The sequence below is a fragment of the Peromyscus maniculatus genome, chromosome 23 (genome assembly GCF_049852395.1).
Source record: "Peromyscus maniculatus bairdii isolate BWxNUB_F1_BW_parent chromosome 23, HU_Pman_BW_mat_3.1, whole genome shotgun sequence".
In the NCBI taxonomy this organism is placed as follows: Eukaryota; Metazoa; Chordata; class Mammalia; order Rodentia; family Cricetidae; genus Peromyscus; species Peromyscus maniculatus.
This window is the reverse complement of record NC_134874.1, coordinates 49,054,506-49,074,099: the sequence shown is the minus strand read 5'-3', so window position 1 is coordinate 49,074,099 and position 19,594 is coordinate 49,054,506. Positions and strand designations below refer to the sequence as shown.

Sequence of the window (19,594 nt, the reverse complement as noted above, 5' to 3'; positions counted from 1 at the left end):
AGGCAGGAAAACTCTAGCTACAAGTGTTTTTGATCTTAGCCATTCTGACAGGTGTAAGATGGTATCTCAGCATCATTTTGACTTGCATTTCCCTGATGACTAAGAATGTTGAGCAATTCCTTAGTGTCTTTTCAGCCATTTGAGATTCTTCTGTTGAGAATTCTCTGTTTAGATCTGTAGCCCATTTTTAAATTGGATTGTTTAGTATTTGGCTGTCTAGTTTCTTGAGTTCTTTATATATTTTGGAGGTCAGTCCTCTGTCAGATGTGGGGTTGGTAAAGATCTTTTCCCTTTCTGTAGGCTGTCATTTTGTCTTGTTTACTGTGTCCTATACCTTACAGAAGCTTCTCATTTTCAGGAGGTCCCATTTATTATTTGTTGCTCTCAGTGTCTGTGCTACTGGTGGTCTCCTGTGCCAATGCTTTCCAGGCTACTTCCTACCTTCTCCTCTATCGGTTTCAGTGTAGATGGATTTATGTTAAGGTTTTTGATCCACTTGCATTTGAGTTTTGTGCATGATAATAGATATTAATCTATTTTTTAATCTTTTACATGTTGATATATAGTTATGGGCAACTCCTGTTCTGTGCATCCCTACATTCCCTGCCTTCAGAGGCAACAGGACACATGGGCATCATCATATAATCCCTCCTCCCTGTCTTTGACTAGACTCCAGGTTAGCCTGGTGTTTACCTGTGGATCTCTGCATCTGTTTCCATCACTTTATAGTTGCAGCCTTATATGGTACTGATAAATATTCAAAATTATTCTTATAAACCACTAATACTACATGCAAAAATATTTTATGCATCCTCTCCTCAAAGTAGCCACAGTATTCCAAGTATCATACTTTGCAAATCTTTATTTTATGGCTACCAGAAAAGACTAGTTCTATGAGGACAGTATAGACAAAATTCTAAACAGTCTTAGTAAGTAAGAAACATAGATCCAAACACAGATGTAATAGCCAAAGAGATCAGAGAGCCCTGACTACCCTATCTTACCACCTCACCACTGTCACTTCTCCAGAGAGATTATAAAAACAAATTCAAACATTCAGTCATTTTTTTCCATGGATGTTTCTTTTCTTTCTTTTTTTTTGGGGGGGGAGGGTTGAGACAGGGTTTCTCTGTGTAGCTTTGAGCCTTTCCTGGAATTTGTAGACCAGGCTGGCCTCGAACTCACAGAGATCCACCTGCCTCTGCCTCCCGAGTGCTGGGATTAAAGGAGTGTGCCACCACCACCCAGCCCATGGATGTTTCTTAAATTTAGGGGATACTATTGTTTATAACTAAGACAGACATCCTTAAAATAATGTTAGAAACCACTAAGTACCATTTTCAGATGATTCAAGTATCAATTTGGTATGTCTATAAATTCACAAATTTCTTCACTTATTACATATTCAAAGTGCCATATCTTTTTTAAGCATTATTATTCAGATGCCCATTGAAATCAGCCTGTTAAGAAAACTCATCTTCTCCAGAGATCAATTGTAGATGTAACCAACCATCTTATTAAATAAGAAACACAGAACCAATGCAAAGGAGAAAGCCAAGAGATCAGAGATAAGAGCCTTACCCTGCAGCTAGCCTCTTCAGCCAAGAGACCTCTCCAAAAGAGACCTACTTCCTGTGTGTTTGTCTTTATATAGTCTTTCTGTTCTGCCTTCTCATTGGTTGTAAAACCAAACACATGATTGCCTTGTCACTGCCTGTCTGTAGAGACTTCCAGGTCTTCTATGGTATTGAGATTAAAGGCGTGTGTCTCCAATGCTGGCTGTATCCTTGAACACACAGAGATCTACCTAGCTCTGCCTACCAAGTGTTGGGATTAAAGGTGTGCACCACCACTGCCATGCTCTTGCTATGGCTCTAATAGCTTTGACCCCCGGGCAACTTTATTTGTTAACATACAATTAAAATCACATTTCAGTACAAATAAAATACCACCATAATCAATGCCATTACTATTAAGTCTTTACTGTTTCACTACAATCAGAAATCTGTGGAGCATGTTTCTTAGTTTCGTATTAACTTTTTCATATGTGTATATATATGGGCTGCTGTTAACAAAATTTAGACTAGAATAAATTTTGATATATAAAGAGAAGAAACAAACCATGGAAAACAGAAAATGGAGATGTAGAGTTCTAGACTATAGACCCATCCTTGCTTTGTGCTAGAATCATCACAGAAACCACTCCCATTTGACTAAGATTAGGGGCAGCTACCTTAGTGAGCGCCAGAGTTGGACTCTGAGGAGCGTGTTCAAAGTCTTCACTGGGCACTTGATTATACTGAGTCTTGGAATACCCTTCCATGTTGAAAGGGGACATGGATCCTAGGGAGGAGTGGTTGCTGTCAATGTGGCTCCTGGCAGTGGGTGTCTGGCTCTTCGGAAGTGGCACATCTTCCCTGATATCATGATGAACTTCCTTTCCATACTTCTCTGCATTTTCTATGACAGCAAAAGAGGATGGCACCAATGAACACAAGAGCAAACAGCATTCCTATGATAGCTCCTGTAATCGTTCTGGCTCGATTTGAAGAAGGGACAACATCCAGATGTAGCATACACTGGTCAGAGCCCACTCTATTTTGGACTGTGCAAATGTATGTTCCAGAATACTCAGAACTGGCATTTTTCACAGATATAACAGGTGAAGTCATTTCTGCTAACCACAGAGTAGGCATTTTCTGGGAGTCTGATGATTTTTGCCATTCATACCGCAGTGGAAAGGAAACTTCTTTTGGTTCATATTTTAGTTTGAAGTCATTTTCAATCTCTTCTGATCCATTCATGAAACATCTTGTACCTGAAGGCTTAATAAGAACTGTCAGCAGGACTTTCTTATTTGCCACCCCAGGAGCTTTCTTCACTTTGCACTGATGTGTGTCAATATCCAATAATTGCAGATTCATTACATTTATAAAAGTGTCACCAGACTGGACATCATTGCTTGTAAAATATACTCATCCTTTCAGATATGGGTAGTAGTTTTCATAAATTTTGTCTCCAGAATACAAAATAATCACTTTATCCAACTCTGGTTATCAGATGGGGATAGTAGCCACTCAATGTCCAGTAGTCCATCATCTCCAGGACTCAGTGTAAACTTGCATGGTAGATAAGCAGTTTCCCCTTCAGCTTTTTCAATACTCTGTTCAGAAGTAGTGATACTCAAACCTCTGGTGACATCCACAACCCTGCACAAGAGCACAAAGCACAGTAAGAGCACCACTCAGAGCAATTGAATAACAAAATGCCTATTAGAATAAATCAGGCTGCTTGGGGTGATAGAACAGCTGAGGCAGAGAGAATAGAAAAATCAGGAGAAGCCATAAAGCAAATTTTGGGGCAAACTTCTATAAATAAACAAAGACCAAAATTAACAATAAGAATAAATGATGTTTTGTTGTCTGGTTTAGTAGACATGGGTACAGACGTGACCATAATTACACCAGAATTTTGGTATCCAACGTGGCCTCTTCAGGAGGTAAACGTTCAGTTGTTAGGGATTGGAACATTATCTCAAGTGAAACAGAGTGCAAGATGGCTTGAAAGTATAGGTCCAGAAGGACAGCGAGAAAAATTAAAGCCACATGTGCCTAACATAGCTATGAATTTAAGGGGCCATGATCTATTGCAACAATGGAATACTCAGATTAACATTCCTCCAGCCTTAGAAACAAATTATAAACTAACACATGCTTCTGAGAGAAATATTAGAAGGTATTATTCTAATGAGTGGTCACCAGCCATCCAGATTGTACAAGAACAGGGCACAACAACTGATGATCTTCCAAAGACACCAACAGCTCTACCTTTAAAATGGTTAACAGGCAAGCCTGTATGGGTTCAGCAATGGCCTTTAACAACAGAGAAACTCCAGGCTTTAGAAGAGCTGGTAAAAGAGCAGTTAAATGCTCAGCATATTGAAAAATCAACCAGCCCTTGGAATTCCCCTGTATTTGTTATTAAAAAGAAATCTGGTAAATGGAGAATGGTAACAAACTTTAGACTCACAAATATAGGATAGATAGGATATCTTCTTTAATTTTGACAAATACAAATAGACTAGATATTATAAATAGACTAGATATTGTAACTGTAATTCTTGCTTGATAATTGTTTTGTTATATGTAATTTTACTATGTTAAAGTTAAAGCCTTCCTTTTTGGAAAAAAAAAAGGGGGAGAAGTGTTTTGGATAAAGTATGCTGTGAATGTGTTGCTATGATTGATTGATAAATAAAATGCTGATTGGCCAGTAGCCAGGCAGGAAGTATAGGTGGGATAAAGAGAGAGGAGAATTCTGGGAAGTGGAAGGCTGAATCAGGAGATGCTGCCAGATGCTGCCAGCCACCGCCACCATGGGAAGCAAGATGTAAGGGCAGAACTGGGAAAATGTACCAAGCTATGTGGCTAAACATAAATAAGAATTATGGGTTAATTTAAGTGTAAGATCTATATAGCAAGAAGCCTGAGCCATTAGGTCAAACAGTTTAAATAATATAAGTGTCTGTGTGTTTATTTGGATCTGAGTGGCTGTGGGCCAGGCAGGAATGGAGAAAACTCCAGCTATTGGACAGAACTTTTCAGAACATGCTATGATGTCATACAAATAATAAGAAGATATTGAAGGAAACAATCCAGCCCTGTGTAAATTTATTTGACATATATCCTAAGTATTCATATATATATATAGTCTTTAATATATATATATATATATATATATATATATATATATATATATATATATATACACTAATATTGTTTTGGAAAGTTTCTTTGTGGGTATATGTGTGTGCGTGTGTTTGTATGTGTCTCTTGTGTGATTTATGTGTATTGGTATGTAAGTGTTTATGTGATGTGTGTGGTTTATGTAATGTGTGTCTGTGTTTGTGTATATGTTTCTGTGTCTACGTTTGTGCGTGTATTTGTGTGTATGTGTATATTTGTGTTTGTGTGCATTGTTTGTGTTTGCATGCCTTTGTGTTTGAGTAGTGTGTGTTTATTTATGTGTGATTGTGTTATGTGTATGTTGTTTGTATATTTGTGTGTGTGAGAGAAAGAGAGGTATGATGAGTTTTTGTTTTTGATGTATGAGTGCACATACATGCTAGACCTCACATATAGTGGTCAATAGACAATAGAAAATAGTTTTGACAACTAAAAGGATCTCTTTCTCTTATGATAAAGAAATGAATGTCTGTTAGGAACACTTAGACACCATTTTGTGTGCTATCATTTAAGATTGCTGGTAAGTCATCAGAGTGAGGAAATGAAAACTTTTTAAAACAAAATGAAAGATAACAGATTTTAATTAATCAGTGTACATTAAATCAACTTGTTTTGCTATAATTGCTTTATGATTCACATGCATTTTGAGAACAAGTTTATTGCACTTTTGCATATATTTGTGCATGAGAGAAAATACTTTCCACATATATACAGCATCTAGAATAGTAGATAATTATGAGCCTTTCAACTTGAGTGTTGGTATCTGAACTTAGGATATTGCCAAGAAGAATATGTGTTGAGCCACCTCCCAAAATCAATAATATGTTTTATCCAATAAACCAAAAGTCTTTCATAAATTAACAACAACAAGAAGAACAAACCCTAAATAAGTAAAGAAGCAAATAAATTATCCTTGGAAACATGGTGTAATCAAAATAAAAATGTGTATGGTAAATATGAAGCATAAAATAATATAATCAAATGACAATGCCCAACAATTTACAACAGGAAAGCTGAGTGCAAAGGTACATTCGTTTTGAGTGAAAACACTCAGAATGACCAATGGGATTATGAAAAAATAGTATACATATTGACGTATAATGACTTCTATACTTACCACAATACTACAACAATCAAGAATGTGTACATATTTGTGAAGGAATAAAGAGGATAGAAAGAAAAACCAAGAACAAAGGCAGAAAATACATTAAAGACTATTGGGGTACAGCCTCTAATAGTCTTTTCCCAGGATTCTAGAAGAGACACTACTAGCAGCAAGTTATAATCTGAGGGAAAGAATCTAAGCATACCAAGCTCTTCAGTCCATTCACTTTATTCTTCCAAGACAAAATTCACCCATCCTCTCTGGGAACCATCTACATATACTTACAAGGAGTAACTCTTTTTTACAATGCAAAGCAAGTTTTCAAGGTCCTCCCAAGAGTGGTGATATCAGATTCATTTGCAATCCAAAAGGGAAGTGATTAAAGGAGGTGAGGTCAACTAAGAGCTAAAATCAGTTAATATATCAGAAAGGGGGAATTTATGTGCTCAAACTACATTCTTAGAAGTGGTTAGGTAAATATGAGTAAACAAAACTGCCTGTATTTCTTTAGGGCTTTAACTGCCTCAGTGTAACTCAGCTGTGCTGTTTTCTGGCAGGGTGGGTATAGCTAGGCAGCTATGTCACAGCTTGATGTACCTGGTAAGAAAGGAGCGGCTGAACTTAATTTGCACAAGAAACAAAGCTATGCACCTAATGTCCACCTGGCCTAGGCAGTATCTCCATATGTATATTTACCTTAATTCAGGAGTCTAGCAGGTAGTCTGGAATGCTTGTTCTGTCTGCCTGCTGTTTGTCCTTTGGTGTTTGATAGGTACCTCAGATAGAATGCTTTTGTCTGGAGCTGGTCCTTGCCTTTGATACTTGCTAAAGGAAATAATTACAGAAGGCAGACATCTGATTCTAATGTTAAAAGGAAAAAACAAAAAGCCAGGAACGCGGCGGTGATGTCCGCGAGCCAGGCGAACGCCGCGGCGGTAGCGGCGGGGCCTCGCGTGTGGCTGGGCGGCCGGGGCTGCGGCCTCCCCGCCGGTCCCTGGGAGCCCGTCCCTGGGAGCGGGCACGCGGCGGGCGCGGGAGCAGTGGCGGAGGCCCCGGCGCATCCTTCTGCCCCGCAGCCTGAGCCCGGGCGGCTGGAGGGCTCCGCTGCCCGAGGATGGGAATTCTCTTCACCCGGATCTGGAGGCTGTTCAATTACCAGGAGCACAAAGTTATCATTGTTGGGCTGGATAATGCAGGGAAAACTACCATCCTTTACCAGTTTTTCATGAATGAAGTTGTACATACATCCCCTACAATAGGAAGTAACGTGGAGGAGATTGTGGTTAATAATACACGTTTCCTGATGTGGGATATTGGAGGTCAAGAATCGCTTCGATCTTCCTGGAACACTTACTATACTAACACTGAGCTTGTAATAGTTGTTGTGGACAGCACAGACAGAGAAAGAATTTCAGTAACTAGAGAAGAGCTCTACAAAATGCTGGCCCACGAGGACCTAAGAAAAGCTGGATTGCTGATTTTTGCTAATAAACAAGATGTTAAAGAATGCATGACAGTAGCAGAGATCTCCCAGTTTTTGAAGCTAACGTCTATAAAAGACCACCAGTGGCATATCCAAGCATGCTGCGCTCTTACTGGCGAGGGGTTATGCCAAGGACTCGAGTGGATGATGTCACGGCTGAAGATCAGATGATCTCTACTGACCTCTTCTCACAGACTCTGTATCAACAAAGTGCTGGACTTTACTTGCAAGCTGCAAAAAAAATGGTTGAGATATATTTATAATAAACTGATTTAAGTGTTTTTCTACAAGAAGGAAAATGAAGACCACTCATTTGAAAACAAAGATGAACGTCACCGCCCAGTTTGCTCTCATTCCTTCCGAAGTGCGTCGAAGCTGTGACTGACATTTCTCACGATGAATCCTCTCCGGATGTGGGATGTGGTAGAGCTGTGGCGAGTACGAAGGGAGAGGAAGACATTTGAACTGTAGAGCTTTATTGTCCGAGTGCTTTGCCCTTCCCACCCCACCCCAAGTTGAATGTTCCCTTCTCATTACATTGAATCAAATACAAATCAGCACAGATACCGTTCCCAGTTTTTAAAAATGTAATATTATGGAAAGCATTTTGCTTAAAGTTGAATATGTATTGTGTATATACCTCAAGTTCAGGTTAATGGCTTTGATTTGTGTTCTAAAGAAAAGCAGATAATACAATAATAACCTTAGTTATTATTACCCTAATGTTATTCAGTACCAACGTTAGTGTTAAGGGTCATTTTTGTAGTTTCCCTTCTGTTCTCTGTATTGTTCTAACAAGCCAGCCCTGACCTAGAATGGTTGAGCTGCTCCTTAAAAACAAAACAGGAAAAAGCTTGACATTGTATACCAATTTTTCTTGCTCAGTAATTGAGATGGACAAATGTAACACAAGTGAGTAGAGTGTCTGCTAGACTCCTGGCCAGGAGTGACTGGGCAGAATTACAGACAGAGCAGTTACCAGACTTTCCCTTCTGTTGATCCTATGCCAATTCAGCTACTAATCATTCATAAGTTGTGATTAAAACTACCAGGTCATTTTTAATTGAAAATCATGGTGTGAAATATATCTGCCCAAAGAGGAAACATTCTATAAATAATAATAATTAATTTAGCTGCAGCTTTTTAGGTATAACATGACAAACAGCTAAAAATGAATTTGAGAGTAAGCATAAGGCATAGTTTTCAGTGAACATTGATAATTTCTCAATTTGCAGATTTATTTATTTCTGTAGGTTTTCTTAACATGTTCTTCTACTGCATAAAATACCTTGTTTAATGTGGAACCAAAATAAGACCAAAATGCTCTCACCCCAAAACTAAAGGCCTAAGACTGCTCCTTTTAGCTACAGGCCATAAGTTACTGGAACAGGCCAGAAGTTACTGAGACCAGTCAGTTCAGATTCCAGAAACCAGGAAGTGTAAAAGTACAGAGCCACAAGATAGTCACGAGGTAATGCCTGCCAGACTATGGAATGTCCTCTCCCTGGTTTCCAGGGTAACTGATCACAGAAATGCCCCCACCTGAGGGCAGCCAATGAGAAATGGTGGCAGGCAACCACTCCCTTAGAAGTAATTTCTAGAAGTCCCTAGAAGCGAGCCAATCAGAATTGTACCTGTACTAGCACCCCTAAATGATGTAACCTTGTGACTTTTCCCTTTAAAAACTGAGCTTGCAGACAGGTGGGCGCTTCCTCCAGCCTCCACTGTGTTGGATGTATTGGATGAAGTCCCTGCCTAGGCTTGTATTGCTTTTGGATATCCAGGATTAAACCTTGCTTTTGCATTCCGGCATGCTCGTCTTTGGTGGTCTCTCTGGGGGTCACGATCTGGGCACAACATTTGGGGGCTCGTCCGCGATCCCCAGAGACCCCCCGCCGGGACCCCTAAGAGCTCCGGAGGTCCATCTGCACCGATCGGTAAGAGCGCTCCATTTTCTTGTCTTTGTTTTACTTTCATTTTCTTATCCAAAGCCGGCGGTTGAATCTGACAGGCTCACCTTGGCGGACGCGCCTGTAAGGTGACCTGGAGGAGTTGGAAGACGTTCCAACCCCTCATCAGGACTCGGGGGTCCTCACAGGTCCCCCCCGTCATAGGACGCCCGAGAGGGGTCCGTCTGTTAGGATGCCCGTGAGGGGTCCGTCTGTTTGGATCCGTCTGGGGATCGGGAGATGCCCGTGAGGGGTCCGTCTGTTTGGATCCATCTGGGGATCGGGAGACTCTGTTGAATTGTCCCTGTCCCATCCGTAGGTCTTTGGCATTATTGAGGCTCCCTCTCCACACTCTCGTCTGTCTGCCTGGACCATCTGTAGGGCCCTTGTTCTTCCTTTTTGTATCTTGTTTGTCAGTGTTATTTGTTATACCTTTATAAATGCATAAATGTGTGAGAACTGTGGCCACATGTGTGAGTGTTTTATGCCTGAGCTTGTGTATGCATTGGGATTTGTGGGCCGATTGCCAGCCGAAGGGATGGAGACCCCTTCGGTGGTTGAACTGGCACAGACTAACCTAACATTGCCTCCTTGCTCTCTCTGACCAGAGCACAGGCAGCAGGCAGCAGCCGGCAGGCAGTGGCTGCACAGCTGCTACTTTGGGGACCCAGGGCGCCGCTGAGAGGGCTAGGCGGCCCGTGAGCATCACGGGGCCTAGTTGCAGCAGGTTCGGGGCCCCAGCTCGCTCAAAAAGCTGTGGAGTAGAGGCTTGGCTGCATGGGAACTAGGCATGGCTTTGTGCTAGAGCAGGCTGTGAGCACTGTGGGGCCCAGATATGGCAGGCAGGTTCTGGCTGGGCTCCTGTGTGGACATGGGGCGGAACTGGCGGGAGCCAGCAGGAGCCTCAAGGAGCTCAGTGTGGGGGCTGGTGGAGAACTAACTGCCCCTCCAGGGTCACAGCTGAGGAGTGGCCTACAGGTCTGTGGGCCCAGCCAGGGCATGGAGTCACTTTCAGTCTGCCGTTCTCGTGTACTTGAGGGTCTGAGGTTAACAGCAATCTTTTGTCTCCATGGTGCATGCTCCCCCCCCCTTTCCCTGTCCTCCTCTTCCAAGCTGTTGGGTGGGGCTCCCAAGACCTGCCCTGGGGCTAAAACCTGATCAAGGTCTGGCTCCAAGAATGGAATGTCACCAACAGTTTCTTGTCTGCGGTACAGTGCTGATGCAAATTGAGAGTTGTTCTTGTTATGGTATATGCATGTATTTCTGTTCTTGTTTAAACTATTGTAACTTTACAATATATTCTAGAGTACTGAGGGAAATCACAAGAAGGACTTTGGTAAGAGTTTCTGTTTTAAAAGAAAAGCAAAAGCAGAATTTGTCTGGAGTAAATGTCTGAGGGATCAAAGGAATGGACTGAGGGTACATGGAAGGTCGTAGAAGGTCAGAGGGGATGTGATGCAAACTGTTTGTTATGGTTTCTTATACCTGCAAATACTGAATTTGAAAGTTAATTCTTATTGGTTTTCATCTTAAGAATGGCTAATGATTCTGCAAACTGCTTATGTGTGTATGTGGACAGGTATGTGACTTGAAAATGTAAGCAAGCTTTAACTGTATGTATGTATGTGTGTGTGTAACTTGGATCCAACTGTGTGTATGTGTGCAAGTAATTATTGTTTAGAAAAACGAGTTTTAAACAGCAACCACGTGGCTCCCTCCATCTTGGCTGGTGACCTCATGGGCAGCCATGTGGCTGGCAGCCATCTTTTACTAAGGTTATAAAGATCTACTTGGGTTAACACCTAATACTTATGTCTTAACCAAGTGTTCAACAGCAAGTTTCTAGAGAATTTAAATACATGGCAACATATGTCTAATAAATAAGGTATTTGATTAATATTAAAGCTGCACATCAATGCTTTTATACACAGGAATATACCTTGCTCTGGCAGCCAAACTTTGCAACATAAAGGAATCATAGGAAACAGCTGAGGTTTGCAAATGTATGGCAGGACTAGAGTTCCAAAAAGAGTCTAGTTGCAGTGGTGGAAGACATTTGAGAGATCTCAGTCTTTTAAGAACAGTTTTTATAGTTAAAAACCAATGGCTTAAAAAATGTTTCTTCTTACCCAAGGTATGTACAAGCTTAAAAATGTTGTATATTGATATTTTGTTTTGATTTCTTTACTGAACCTGTATTTGATGCTAGAAGAGCTTCAACTTAAAAGCATTGTTTTTAGGCTACTTTTGTAGACTGTTAGAGAACATAAATAGTCAGTCATAAGTAATCAAGTTTTTAATTGTAGTCAGGGTAAGTAAGTACTGATGTAAGTTTACTCATTTACTCAGTCTCGTGCATATGTTTTTAGGGTTGAGCTTGAAACAAGTAATTAGAAACAAAGTTTGTCTATTCAGATATGCCTGGACAGCCCTCATACTTCAGAGATCTGCAGAATATGGCATTTAAATGTTGATCTAAAAGCTTACTATATCAGACAGGCTTCCAGATCCTAGCAGTGACCCAAGGTCTCCAAAGAAGATTACGTACGAGGCAGCACAATGTCTCTGCCTGAAATATGACAACGCTGACCACAGGGCAAGATGCCCAAATGCAACGCCTGCCGCCAGGACCCAGCCCAGACTGTGGATGAGCAGTAGGACACTGGAATTGATTGCACCCTTTTGCCTGATCAAGGTCAGTCTTCCGTGTCCCTATTCCACAGAAAAAAATACTCTGCCTTATGGACCTGATGGCGGAAGAAGATTTATGCTGTTCTGACTGGTGCCTCCAACGGTATGGAGACCTGGGTAGGGATTGGTCCCTGTAATTTATAGGATTGGAAGCTTCTTGGTCTGCACTCAGATATAGTTTATCCTTCTCAGATCTCTGACAGTACTGATGGCCAGGCTAGCTCTAACTTTGTCAGCACGGCAGCATCAACCAGATCCTTCTGCAAGGCCATAGCTAGCTTGTTAGCTCACTTTTAGGAAAATGTTCTAAGATATAAAAGTTTAAGTAAGTCATAAAAGTTCAGATATGAGTTCAAAATGAGATAAGTTTCAGATTACTCTCCTGTTCTATGGTTCAGAGCTTAACATTTAGGAGTCCTGATGAGCTGGTAGAGCAATGACTACTTACTATTCAGTCACAAGCTCAACATTTTGGATTTGTTTTAGATGTCATCTAAATGTAAACCTAAAAGTGCCTCTCACCAGGCCAAAAATCTCTGTCCAATTTATACCTGGCTTTCTGGACAGAAGGAAAATGTACAAGCTTTTAACCTAAATCTGTAGTTCTTGTTGGGACTCAAAGGTATGAGTCCACTTCTGCTGTTTTACAGATACCCATTACCTGCTTTGTTTATACTAATGTATCTAAAACTTTTATGTCATTTTGTAAGTAGGCCTCAAAGGATCAAAAGAGCCATAAAAACCTAGACCCATTTCACAGAGGTTGAAAGGACCCCAGATAAGTATTCCTAAAGATGATATTTTTCCTCTCTTCTGGTCTTGGGACTACTGCTTTTCCCATTACTAAGGGTATGGACCTAAGGGTTCCAAATAAGTTCATAAATTTTAACTTCTGTTCCTAGTTTAAATTTGTCTCAACAGATTTCTACTCAGCTGGCAGTCACCTCCAGGTTTCAGTCGCTGACTCCACTGCTCCAGATGACTGTGTGCTCTAGACGACTGTGAGCTCCAGACTTGCTAAAAGCTGACGTGGACCAGCCCAGCTAACATGGTTCTTCCCTGTCCCTATGGGGGCAGGCAGCTACATGCTTCTGACAAATGCCCCCTTGCCCAGTCTTTGACTAGCTTTTCAGCCTTTTGGGGCCCCCTGATATCAGCACCCCAATGCCAGCTCGAAGCAGTTCCAGAAGAGAATACATCACCCATATTCCCTGTTCAGAAAAGGCTGAAATGCTGGGTCAAAAGAAAACTCCCTGGCATAGAGACAAGATGGCTAACTATACATGGCCATTATTAGAGAGGGATACTTAGGAGCTAACTGTCCAAAACCCATGATTGGGTTCCATTAGGCACATGAGAAGGGGGAAATGTGGAACCAAAATAAGACCAAAATGCTCTCACCCCAAAACTAAAGGCCTAAGACTGCTCCTTTTAGCTACAGGCCATAAGTTACTGGAACAGCCCAGAAGTTACTGAGACCAGTCAGTTCAGATTCCAGAAACCAGGAAGTGTAAAAGTACAGAGCCACAAGATAGTCACGAGGTAATGCCTGCCAGACTATGGAATGTCCTTTCCCTGGTTTCCAGGGTAACTGATCACAGAAATGCCCCCACCTGAGGGCAGCCAATGAGAAATGGTGGCAGGCAACCACTCCCTTAGAAGTAATTTCTAGAAGTCCCTAGAAGCGAGCCAATCAGAATTGTACCTGTACTAGCACCCCTAAATGATGTAACCTTGTGACTTTTCCCTTTAAAAACTGAGCTTGCAGACAGGTGGGCGCTTCCTCCAGCCTCCACTGTGTTGGATGTATTGGATGAAGTCCCTGCCTAGGCTTGTATTGCTTTTGGATATCCAGGATTAAACCTTGCTTTTGCATTCCGGCATGCTCGTCTTTGGTGGTCTCTCTGGGGGTCACGATCTGGGCACAACATTTAATAGTTAGGAAATCCAAATACTCTGAATGCTTTCGAGAATTTGATTAAAAATTTGACATGTTACATTATTTGTACTAGAAGTAATTTGATCCAAAACACCTTTTATATTTGCTGGGTTTTTTTAAATTTATCTAAAAGTTGGAGGTATTTCTGTCATAACTATAAACATGATAAAGGTCCTAGAGAGATCAGGAATACAAGGAATATATCTAAACATAATAAAGGGAATTTACAACAAGCCGACAGTCAACATCAAATTAAATGGAGAGAAACTCAAAAAGATTCCACTAAAGTCAGGAATAAGACAAGGCTGTCCACTCTCCCCATATTTATTCTATATAGTACTTGAAGGTTTATCTAGTGCAATAACACAACAAAAGGAGATCAAGGGGATACAAATTAGAAAGGAAGAAGTTAAACTTGCACTATTTGGAGATGATATGATAATATACATAAGTGACCCCAAAAACTCTACTAGGGAACTCCTACCACTGATAAACTCCTTCAGTAAAGTGGCAGGATACAAGATCAACTCACAAAAATCAGTAGCCTTCCTATACACAAATGAAAAAAGGTATGAGAAAGAAATCAGAGAAACATCACCCTTTACAATAGCCACAACTAATATAAAATACCTTGGGGTAACTCTAACTAAGCAAGTGAAAGACCTGTATGATAAGAACTTTAAGTCTCTGAAGAAAGAAATTGAAGAAGATATCAGTAAATGGAAAGATCTCCCATGCTCATAGATAGGTAGGATTAACATAGTATAAATGGCAATCTTACCAAAAGCAATCTACAGATTCAATGCAATCCCCATTAAAATCCCAACACAATTCTTCACAGACCTGGAAAGGACAACACTCAACTTCATTTGGAAAAACAGAAAACCCAGGATAGCTACAAGAATCCTGTACAATAAAGCAACCTCTGGAGACATCACCATCCCCGACATCAAGCTCTAATATAGTAATAAAAACAGCTTGGTATTGGCATAAAAATTAACATGTAGACCAATGGAATTGAATTGAAGATACTGACATTAATCCACACACCTATGAACACCTGATTTTTGACAAAGAAGCCAAAACTGTACAATGGGAAAAAGAAAGCATCTTCAGCAAATGGTGCTGGCATAACTGGATGTCAACATGTAGAAGATGGCAAATAGATACATATCTCTCATTATGCACAAAACACAAGTACAAGTGCATCAAAGACCTCAACATAAATCCAGTTACACTGAACGTGATACAAGAGAAAGTAGGAAGTAGTCTTGAATGCACTGGCACCAGAGATCATTTCCTAAATATAACACCAGTAGCACAGACACTGAGAGAAACAATAAATAGGAACTCTTGAAACTGAGAAGCTTTTGTAGGGCAAAGGACATGATCAATAAGACAAAGATGACAGCCTACAGAATCGGAAATGATCTTCACCAGCCCCACATCTGACACAAGGCTGATCTCCAGAATATATAAAGAATTCAAGAAACTAGACATCAAAATACCTAACAATCCAATTTAAAAATGAGCTACAGAACTAAACAGAGAATTCTCACAGAAGAATCTCAAACTGCCAAAACACATATAAGGAATTGCTCAACATCCTTAGACAGCAGGAAAATGCAAATCAAAATGACTCTGAGATACCATCTTACACCAGTCAGAATGGCTAAGACCAAAAACACTAAAGACAGCTTATGTTGGAGAGGATGTGGAGCAAGAGGAACACTCCTACACTTTTGGTGGGAATGCAAAATTGTACAGCCACTTTGGAAATCAGTGTGGTGGTTTCTCAGAAAATTGGGAATCAATCTTCCTCAAGACCCAGCTATACCACTCTTGGGCATAGACCCAAGGAATGCTCAATCATAGCACAAGGACACATGCTCAACTACGTTCATAACAGCATTATTCGTAATAGCCAGAACCTGGAAACAACCTAGATGCCCCTTACCTGAAGAATGGATAAAGAAAATGTGGACATATACATAATAGAGTACTACTCAGCAGAGAAAAAAATGACATTATGAAATTTGCAGGCAAATGGATAGAACTAGAAAATATCATCCTGAATGAGGTCACCCAGACTCAGAAGGACAAACATGGTATGTACTCACTCATAAGTGGATACTAGATGTAAAGCAAAGAATAACCAGACTGCAACTCACAGCTTCAGAGAGGCTAGCTAGGAGGGAGTACCCTAGGAAGGACTCATGGATCACCGAGCAAAGGAGATATAGATGAGATCTACATGAGCAAACTGGGGGTGAGGGGTTAATGGAGGGCAAGGAATGAGGAATGAAAACATCAGGGAACGAGAGGTTTGAGCTGGAACAGGGACAAAGTGGGAGAGCAAGGAAAGAGATACCATGATAAATGAAGACACCATGGGAATAGGGAGAAAAAGAGCGCTAGGGAAGTTCCCAGGAATCCACATCGATGGCCCCACCATAGACTACTCGCAATAGTCGAGAGGGTGCCTGAACGTCCTACTCTGATGATCAGATGGTTGAATACCTGAACTGTCATTATAGAGCCTCATCCAGTGACTGATGGAAACAGATGCAGAGATCCACAGCCTGGTGCCAGGCTGAGCTCCAGGAGTCCAATCGATGAGAGAGGGGAGGGATTCTATGAGCAAGGAACATCGAGCCCATGATGGGAAAAAGTATAGAGATGACTAGCCAAACTAGTGGAAACACAGGAAGTGTGGGCCAAGGAGGAGCCCCCATGGGACTGGACTAGGCCCTCCGGATAAGCAAGACAGTTGTTTAGTTTGAACTGTTTAGGGGGCCCCCCAAGCAGTGGGATCAGGACTGGTCCATAGTGCAAGAGCAGGTTTTTTGGAGCCTAGTGCCTATGGTGAGACACTTCGTGCAGCCTTGGTGCAGGGAGGAGGGGTTTGGACCTCCTTCAACTGAATGTACCAAGCTCTGCTGATTCCCCATGGGAGACCTTACCTTGGAGGAGGTGGGAATGGGGGATGGGTTGGGGTGGAAGGCTGGGGGGGGGAGGGAGGACAGGAGAATCTGTGGTTAGTATGTAAAATGAATAGAAAATCTCTTAATAATAATAAAAAAAGAAGAAAAGGCAGACAAGAGTTTTCCTGAGGCAGTGACCATCAGGCTTTCTTTTACAACCCAAAAAGGGAGTGGTAAAGAAGGAGGTCAACTGAGAGGTAATGATCAGTTAGTACATCAAGAAAAGGGGATTTATGTGCTCAATCTACATTCCTAGAAGTGGTTACGTAAAATGTTAGAAGTCTATACTGTTAATATAAATACCACTAAGGCTGCATAAGAAAGGAGGGTAGCCAGGCGGTGGTGGTGCATGCCTTTAATCCCAGCACTCGGGAGGCAGAGCCAGGCAGATCTCTGTGAGTTTGAGGCCAGCCTGGGCTACAGAGTGAGATCCAGGACAGCCACCAAAACTACACAGAAAAACTGTGTCTTGATGAAAAAAGGAAGGAAGGAAGGAAGGAAGGAAGGAAGGAAGGAAGGAAGGAAGGAAGGAAGGAAGGAAGGCAGGCAAGAAAGAAAGAAAGAAAGAAAGAAAGAAAGAAAGAAAGGAAGGAAGGAAGGAAGGAAGGAAGGAAGGAAGGAAGGAAGGAAGGAAGGAAGGAAGGAAGGAGAGAGAGAGAGAAAGAAAGAAAGAAAGAGAGAGAGAGAGAGAGAGAGAGAGAAAGAAAGAAAGAAAGAAAGAAAGAAAGAAAGAAAGAAAGAAAGAAAGAAAGAAAGAAAGAAAGAAAGAAAGAAAAGAGGGTCTTTGCCTAAATTACACAAGAAATAAAGCTATCCGCCTGACCCAGGAGACAGGCTTTGTTTCCAATTGTGTTACCTTAGGTCAGGAGATCATTTGGCCTTGGATGCCTGGTAGGTATTTTAGATAAATACACTGTTTGGAGTTCTTAGAACTACACATAGCATACAAGAAAATCATTGTAGGATTCGGCTAATGTATATACGAAAGCTAAAATATCACCAAAGCTTCTTAAGCTATGGCTTGACCTTCAGAAAGGTCCTTGACCTTTCCAAGTAGTAGCTTTTGTCATAGTAGCTGGATTTCATTACATTTTCCTGTGACCTGTAGCACTCTGTTTTTATTTTAAATGTATTTCCTGGCTGGAGGGATAGCTCAGCCGTTAAAGGCTAGGCTCACAATCTTAAAATGTATTTCCATAAATTGTTAATTAAAAGATAGTACATCACTTTCCCTTTTTATGTCTTCATTTCATCCCTTCCCAAATCCCTTCCAACTTTTTCCTTGTTGAGTATGGATGAGTAAGTATGCTGAAATACATAAATATAACCAGCTGTGTCCACTTTTGTTGGTTGTACATCTATGGATAATTGGCTGACCATGTCGTATTGGATAAACAATTAGGGAACTCATTACTGCTTGAGGCTTCTTCTCTCAAATGAAGGACAACTCCACTTTTTAATCAGCATCATGTGTTCGACAATGGCAAGGATACCTTGGACAGGAAACATAATTAAGAACAAAAACCTTAGGGTAGAAAATACTTTACCAGTTAAGGGCACTGAAGATTTTTTTCAGAGCATCCAGCTTCCATTCCCAGTACATATAGAAGCTCACTAATATCGGTAACTCCACTATTAGGGGTTCTGACACCCTCTCCTGGCCTCCCTGGTCAAAACAAGATGAGACATAGACCATAAAAATTATATTTCAAGCTGTGTGTGGTAGTGCATTCGTTTAGTACCAGCAATCTAGACACAGAGGCAGGAAGATCACTGTAAATTTTAAAGCCTGTGCTACATAGTCTACACACACACACACACACACACACACACACACACACACACACACACACACGCACGTGCATATGTTCATGCACATGTGCATAAACACAGAAGGGAAAGAAAAAACTTAATAACATACAAGAATAGAAGCATTGGAGAATTGGGACAATACAATACCTATTAAAGTCATTTGAAGTGTCTTCCACTGATGCCCATAGAACCATTTTCAACAATAATTTTGACCAAGCATGCAAGCACATGCCATTAATTCCAGTCACTGGGAAAAACTGAACATTTGACAGTGGGCCATGTACTTACCATGTGACCTGAACTGCCCATCATGAACTGGATGTTATCAAACCCAACAAATCATAAAATAGGACATGTGCAGTACCAATATATTATCAAATGGAAATGGTACACAAGAGATCAGGCACAAGAAGGTCCTGAGGCACAAGCAAGCTACATGAAGAAGTTGCCCAAATGCCTATGGTTTCTTCTCCTGTTGTAGTGCCTTCTGCTGCCAAGCATGCACCTATAGCCTCATGGAGTATTCCATATTATTGGTTGACTGTGGAAGAGAAGACTAGGGCCAGGGTTACTGGTGGTTCTATGCATCAAGTAGGCATCAGCCAGAAATGGACAGCTGCAACATTTCAACCCCATTCTGGAATAAGCCTAAAAGATACTGGTGATGGGAAATCTTCACAGTGTGCAGAAGTTCAGTCAGTACACATTGGCATACAGGTTTTGGGGGAGAGAGAAATGGCCAATGTGCAACTCACTGATTGAGTATATGGTCAAGGACTTGGAAAGAGTATGGTTGGAAAATTATTGAGAAAGACATGTGGGGAAGAAGTATGTGGGTAGATTTCTCCAAATGGGCAAATGGTGTGAAAATACTTGTATCCCATGT

General features: G+C 41.1%; 2 pseudogenes; one reads left to right on the top strand and one right to left on the bottom strand.

Annotated features, from left to right (window-relative positions):
* Positions 1-722: 722 nt before the first annotated feature.
* On the bottom strand, positions 723-6,911 carry LOC102907766 (coxsackievirus and adenovirus receptor homolog pseudogene; annotated as a pseudogene).
* Positions 6,912-6,946: 35 nt separating this feature from the next.
* On the top strand, positions 6,947-7,854 carry LOC143270639 (ADP-ribosylation factor-like protein 5A pseudogene; annotated as a pseudogene).
* The last annotated feature ends 11,740 nt before the right edge of the window (positions 7,855-19,594 follow it).